Here is an 8,304-nt window from a genome sequence, read left to right as displayed (position 1 = left end):
CTGAGGTAAGTAGAATAAAATACCCTTTCTTCAATACCATAAAAATTATTATGCTTAAGTTATGTTTAAATTTTTCCTCACCATCATTTCATGCTGATCTCGATAAGAAATACATTTCTCATTTTGCTTACATATAAGAGTAACTTCACAACTCTTAGATGGCAAAGAATGCTAAGCTCTGATAATAGCTGGCCTTTCTGTAAGATACTTACCTCTAAAGTAGTTTCAGTGTTCTTCATTAATTTCATTTTATGTCAGTACTGGTATGAGCTTCTGAGTTAAAATCTGTCTCTCATTCTTTTGCACAAGGAATCACTTATATTTCCCAATATTATATGGAAAAGGTAAGGATTTTCTGAGGTATAAGATAAAAGAAATCCTAATACTTTCATTAAGTCTAATTGTTATTTTTTCACACCCATTATGCTTGTGATGGGCCAAAAATAATGTATTAATTTCTGCATCAGTAATCCAGATACTTCCTTTTTTTCTGCTAGAAGATTTTGAAAAGCGTAAAATTGTCTACTACCACACTTAAAATGTGAAAAACTGGACGAGCTGAAAATTGACTTTTCCTGAACTGATCACAGAGTTGAAAATGTCAGGAAAGTTGACAATCTGCTCAGGTGTCCACCAGCAGATGGATGGATAAGGCACATGTCCTGCACATATGGAAATTTTATTCACCAAAAGAAAAGCAACATTAGGTTGATTTAGAGAAAGTACATTAGCTAGAGATTAACATATTAGGAGAAATAAGTCATATTCAGAAAAAAGGAAACTACTGCGTTTTTTAAAATGAGGAATTTAGAATGGAAGAAAGAAGTTTAGACAGGAATACAGACCCTGGACTGCTTGGAAAAACAAAATGACCAGTAAAATGAAGAAAAGGTGCAAGAGATCTAAGGGATTGTTTGAAAAAAGCCAGAGTGTATTTAAATACATTTGTGCAAAATTTGATCTGAAATTCATAATTTTGCCAAACAATTTATGCTAAATAAAGTGAGAATGAAAACTCTTTGAACCAATATACAGGTAACAAGAACAATATTTACTCTTCAATTAAAATATTGAAGCTAAAAATATGTTTAACGATATTTTAAAACTCATTCTCACAACACACACACACACACACACAGTCAATACTCAATAGGGAGTAGTGGAGAACCTGATGCCTCTAAGAAAAACTTTGCACTGATTCTAAATGAAGTATTTTAAAGTGGGAAAAATATTAGTAGTAATAATGTATCGTGCAAACCATATGAGAAATGAAAATGATAAGGACATGGATGGGAGGGCCACGGTATTATCAGACATATATGCTATATACAGTTTAAATCCATGAAGCACTATTTAAAGCAAACTTAGAGTGTTAAACTGTGTATTGGCAATTCACAGTAGTGCTTAAACACATTTTAAAATTAACTATAATAGAAGTCCAAAGGAAAGAGATAAGTAGAATTACTCTAAAATTACTTCTAAGCACAGAGGATGAAAAATGAAGTTAAAGAAGAAATAACGAGTAATTAGAATAAATAGGAAACAGCATATGTGTAGACGCTAAGCTAACTTCATCATAATCACTTCAAATGTGAAAGCATAGAAAAAGATTCTTGTTTTCTCCCCTTTGTTCCAGCAATTGATTGGATTTATGTTGTAATTTTGAGTGCTTTCTTCTTTTAATTTTATTTTTCTAATTTCCTAATATGTAAGCATTAGTCTTCTCATGTATTTCTTTCACCTTTTATTAAATCTCTCAATTTACTTATGATACATACAATTTTATCCAATATATTTCCATGAAAGCTCATGTTCAGTCCTAGATTTTTTTCAGTATGTGGGTATTTATTGTTGATTAGCACACATTAATATCCCTAAGACTTTCTTTGACCTCTATTTTGTTTATGTTGTTTGGTCCAGTCTTCATGTATTTATGAATATTTTAGATAAATTGTGTTCTTAGTGTTTACATCTTTGTCTTGAGCAAACAAAAATATGATTATTCTAATGTGAGGATATTGAAGAACATGTTGGGACTTAGTATGTGCTGTGTGTTGGTGAGAGTTTTGTGAAAACATGAATGTCCTGTGTATGTGCTGTTTGGGGACAGAGAATTCCATAACTGTCAATTAGATTAATGACAGAGCTGCTGGGTTCAGCTACAGCCAGAAAACTTCTAGCTTGATTTTCAATTACTACCAGGGGGCTACTAAAATCTTCCACAGTAATACTCATTTCTCCATTTTCTTTTCCATTTATATCTTCTTTGCTACAAAATGATTTGTTGCTAAGTTTTCTGTTGCATTATATTTAGGCTTATATCTTCCTGGACAATAGACAACTTTATCATTATGTAAGTATCCTTTACCCGAAGTCAGTTGTCATAAATTAATACAACAATTCCAGATTTCCTTTTAGTTGTGATTTATCTTCACATTCGAAGATTAATTTTTAGACAAGTAATTAAGCATTGTGATTTTTATCTAGTGAACCAAAAAATCCTCTTGCTTATAACTATCTCACTCTTTTAATTGATATATTAAAAAGTATCAGTAAAAGAATTAAAATACAAATTTGCTTAATCGTAAACAAAAAGAAAGAGAAGAAAGCAATTCGCTACTGATACTCTTGGAAGTAAGCCAAGATCTTGTGTAAATTTTGCCCCAAGTTTGGATAAATAACAAGTAGATTAATTCCTTGAAACATGGAAAGTAATGTGAAAGGAAAAATGTGATTGAAGTATGTCTAAGTCTGTATGATGATTGTATTTTTGATTGCTAAGCTTTTGTAAACAGTACATGGGCATATGAAAAGCTGATATTCTTCATGTATATACGTGTTCAGAGAAAGGCAAGGAAAGTCCCTCCCATCTTATTTCACGATGCTAGCTAGTATAGTTAGATCAAGAACAGATCATCCAAAACAGATATTTAATCTTTTTTTTTTTACACTCCAGATTTTATTCGCCTCCCAGTCCACCCTCTCACTGTTCCACATCCCATACCTCTTCCCTGCCCCCTGTCTCCACAAGGATGTTCCCACCCCACACCCCACAATACCTCTAAACTCCTTGAGGCCTCCATTCTCTTGGAGATTAGGTGCATTTTCTCTAAATCCAGACCCCATAGTCCTCTGGTGTACATGTGTTGGGGGCCTCAAATCAGCTGGTGTGTGCTGCCTGCTTGATAATCCAGTGTCTGAGAGATCTTAGGGGTTCAGGTTAATTGAGACTGTTGGTTCTCCTACAGGGTCGTCTTCCTCCTCAGCTTCTTCCAAATTTTCCCTAATTTATCCACAAGGGTCAGCAGCTTCTGTCCACTGGTTAGGTGTAAATATCTGAATCTGACTCTTTCAGCTGCTTGTTAGGTCTTTCTGAGGGCAGACATGATAGGTCCCTTTTTGTGAGTGCTCCATAGCCTCAGTAATAGTGTCAGGTCTTGAAGCCTCCCCTTGAGCAAGATCCCACTTTGAGCCTGTCTCTGGACCTTCTTTTCTTTAGGTTCCTCTCCATTTTCATCCCTGCAGTTCTTTTAGATAGGAACAATTATGGGGCAAAATTTTGACTGTGGGATAGCAATACTCTCCCTCACTTGATGATCTGTCTTTCTGCTGGAGGTGGGCTCTACCAGATCTCTCTCCCCATGGTAGGGCATTTCTTCTAAGGTCCCTCCCTTTGAATCCTGAAAGTCTCTCTCTCACCTCCCAGGTCTCTGGTACATTTTCTTTTTTAACAAATTCATAAGTATTACAAAGCAAAATATTAGTGCTGAAATACTATTTCATGCTACATGCTATGAAGAAATAGATTATTTCAATATTAAAATATTAATATTAAAATATTAAATATTTTATTATTTAATATTAAAATATTAAATAATCTACCAGATAAATAGGGTAAAATACCTTGGTTGGAAGAATAGATATTTGATATAACATAACACTTATACCTAAGGATAAATTTACCATTAACTTATGCATTAAAATAACTTTGTAAAATTTTATGAAATATCTAAAGAGTTGTGTAATATCTAAGTTATAACAATAATAAAAACCTGATCATTTTACCCCTAAGATGGCAAAAAAATGCAAGAATGGGACACTGGTTCATAGATAAAGCAAGAGGCTGCAAAAAGGAAATAGTGGTATCCTAAAAAAAAAAGAAATCAAGTTACTATATTTCAAAATACTTCTCTATCCTAAAAAAAGTCAGAGCATCAGTAAGTACTGATGTCCAGGCCCTATAACGCATGCACAGCAGTTAGACTTTCTTGTCTCAAAATGAACTTTGGGACAATGTTTTTTATAACTCTTTAGGAAATAACACAAACATGCAATCATTAAGTAACATCGTGACAAAATATATGTGACATTGAGTTGTTTTAAACTATTATATTTTGATAGAAATTACATTAATTGCATCTCATTTTTATACATTTCATGTTAATATCTGTGAACAAGTCCTTGTTTGTATATTTTTATATCGTATTTTTTAAACCAGGTACAAGAATTTTATATATGTAAATGATTTCTAACTTATAGATACAACAGGATCTCAGTAAAAATTAGGAAATTACTTTGTAATTTGCAAACGAATTCAAAATATTTAAATGGCTTAGTCAATAAGCTACTTGCCATGTAACCGTGAGGTTCTGAGTTCAATATAAAGGACTTACATACAATGGCAGGTATGACAGCAAGCATAGACGAGAAAGAAAGGTAATATATTTATTATTATTATTATTATTATTATATTAATAATATATTATAATGAATACTCATATTATAATAATACATTTAATTGACACTGACAATAATAACAGAAGTAGAAAATACCAGGGCTTATGAGTCAGAGAGGAGTGCTTTTCTTGAGCCTGATAACTATCTGGTGTATCCAAATCTATGAGATCTGGGTTCATTGAGTATCTTTATCAGAAAAAGCAAGGTAGAGAGTAATAGAGGAAGACATATGAAGCTGACTTCTAGCCATTATACAAACATAAGGACCTCTTTATACTTTTCCACATCCATGTGCACATGAACAACCACTCACGCACTAACATCATCTCAACAAAGCTTACAAAAAGAAAATTCATTAAGTAATGTATTCTTTCATACATATTCTTGTACCTGGTTAAAAAATATGATATAAAAATATACAAACAAGGTCTTGTTCAAAGAAACTAACAACACACTGATTCCACATCTTAATTATGCTACATATTATAAATATCTACTATATATGTCCTTTATGTTAAACATTTTATAACACATATGAAACACTAACTTAGAGGTTAAGAAGCATAGTCATTTGTGGAGAATTTCTGAATCATAATTCATTTTTGTTAGTAACTCTGTTATTAATTCTACATATGACAAGCTCCTATAAAGCTTCCTAGATCCACAGATGGAACCAACGTGTTTGTTAGTATTTATTCAATCTTCCATAGTGATGACAAGACTCACCTCTTTAGATTTTTGTTATGAAAGTTTTGGAAGAAGATAGTCTTCACTTAATAGGAAATAAAAGTATGTTGAAAATAAATCTTATACTCAAATCACAATTTAAAGAATTGTAATGAAAATACTCTCAATATACCTTCCTATCAAAATGAAAAATATGTTCATCCTGAACAAAATTTAGGCTTTTGTGAATTTGAACTAAATGAATATAGATAATTTAAGGAAATCTATTTCACAAAATGTAAATTTAAAATTAAAATCATAAATATGTATAAATACATGTATAAACATATAAATTCTTTAATATATAAATTGATATTGATATATAATTAATTTGATAGAATATGTGAGTACAATCTCAAAAAATGGTAAGGGAAGGAAGGTAAGAAGGAGAGGCAATTGGTAATATATTATTATTATAATAATACATATCATATTAATTATATATAACATACATATATACTGACAATAATAATAGAAGTAGAAATATCTTTTCAAATTAATGAAATTGAAAGAGTTCATGAAGATTTTACAAAAGAAGTTTGAAATGAAATAATAGTCTGGTAAACAGAAGAAATAAAGAAAAGCATTAAAATTTAATAGTTAAGATAATGCATTAGATACATTTATTTTACATTCTTCCTGGAAAATACTTTGTAGTAGTTAGGCAAAAGCAAACTTAAAGATATATAAGTTGTGTAGCAATGGGGAATGGGAAACTGGAGGTAGACAACAGAAAGTTCCAGACACCAGGGAAGCAAGAGGCTCCCAGGACCCAAAAGGGATGACATTAGCTGAAATACCCAACAAAGGGGAGAGAAAACCTGTAGAGACAACATACAGAGGTTAGGCACAGTCCCCGGTTGAGGGATGGGGCCACCCACCTTTCTCAAAATTTTAGTCCAGAATTGCTCCTGTCTTCAGGAAATACAGGGACAAAGAGTGGAGCAGAATGTGAAAGAAAGGCCTTCCAGAGATTGCCCCACCTGCATATCCATCCCACCTTCAGACACCAAACCCAGTCACTATTGCTTATGCCAAGAAGTGCTTACTGACAGAAGCCTGATATGGATGTCTACTGAGAGGCTGAGCAAGAGTCTTACAGATACAGATGGAGATGCTTGCAGCCATCTATCGTACTGAGCAGGGGGCCCCAATGGAGCAGTTAGGGGAAAGACTGAAGGAGCTGAAGCAATTTGCAACCCCAGAGGAAGACCAACAATATCAACCAACCAGATCTGCCCCCACCCACCCAACCCCAGAGCTCTCAGGGACTAAACTATCAATCAAAGAATACACGTGGAGAGACCCATGGCTCCAGCTGAATATGTAGCAGAGAATGGCCTTGTGTTGCAGCAAAGGGAGGAGAGGCCCTTGGTCCTGTGAAGGTTTGATGCCCTAGTGTAGGAGAATGCTAGGGCAGTGGGGCAGGAGTGAGTGAGAGGGTGAGTGGGTGAGAGGGTGGGTGGGTGGGTGGGTGGGTGAGAACACTCATGGAGGCAGGGGAAGGAGTGGTGGGATGAGGGTTTTTAAGAAGAGGAAATTGGCAAGGGGGAATAACATTTGAAATATAAATGAACAAAATAAATAATTTTTTTTTGTCTAAAGTACTATCAAAGATGGAATAAATGAAAACTGAGTAGATGTTTTAAAAAACAAGTGATCCAATGAAAACATGTAACTCCCTCCATGTTAGCACAATGATAAACGTTAAAGGAAATAAGCCCAGGCTTCTCAGTACATCTTCTTATTTAGTTATCCAATTCAATAGCTACCACTTTTCCGTTCAATGTATACTTCTTTTTTTTTATACTACACTAATAATCTTCGCAATGTTCCTGCTACGTAAAAGGAAGTGAAAGAGATTATTTCTTGTATTTTTTGTATTGGCCAAATGTTTAAAAAGCTAAATACATAATTAAATAAAGGCCTCTGTACTAAACATAAAAAAAAAAAAAGATAAATAGAATACAACGTACAAGGCTTTTAACTGGCATGTGTATTGGCTAGCTTTTTCTTAACTTGACTCATGCTAGAATCATTTTAGAAGAGAAAACTTCAGTTAAGACAATGCTTGCACCAGATTGACATGCTAACATGCCTATGGTGCATTTTCTTGATCAATGATTAGTCTGGAAGGATCCAGTTCAATATGGGCAATTTCTGGATGCTGTAAGAAAGCAAATTAAGTGAGCTCTGAGTCATGAGACTCTGAACATTCTTCCAAGCTCTCTCCTACAGCTCCTCCCTCCAGGTTCCTGCTCTGTTGGAATTATTGGCCTTACTTCTCTGGAGGATGGAATATGAGCTACAGGAAGAAATAATCTATTTGCTCTTCAGGGTGCTCTTGGTCAGGGTGTTTATCATTGCAATAGAAACTCTAACCAAAAAATAACATAAAATGAAATAAAAGTAGCATCTGAAAATCTTTTTGTCTAAAGCATCAAAAATCCATTGAAAATAAGAAGTAACACTATAGATAAGGATTTAAAAAAAATTACTAGCCTAAATTGCAACATTCCTAGCTACATTAAAAAAACAAGTAATCAAAAAAATCTAAGTTGGCATCATATTAAAACCTTAATACTTGCAGGTAATTTAAACTGTATAAAAGAAAAAAAAGAGGAGGGGATGGGAAAGAAATTAATGGATGGGCTGGAATGGGGAAAGGGGATAACATCTGAAATGTAAACAAATAAAACATTGAATAAAAAACTGTTTTTAGGAGGTGTGGAGATAGTTCAATACTAAAAATATTTGTTTTTATTGCATAAGACTCATGTTCAATCCCAGCCTACACATGTGACTCAAAAATCATTCATTATCTCAATTTTAGACCCATTT

The sequence above is a fragment of the Grammomys surdaster genome, unplaced genomic scaffold (genome assembly GCF_004785775.1).
Source record: "Grammomys surdaster isolate TR1022 unplaced genomic scaffold, NIH_TR_1.0 201, whole genome shotgun sequence".
Classification (NCBI taxonomy): Eukaryota; Metazoa; Chordata; class Mammalia; order Rodentia; family Muridae; genus Grammomys; species Grammomys surdaster.
Note: the sequence above shows the minus strand (reverse complement) of the source record.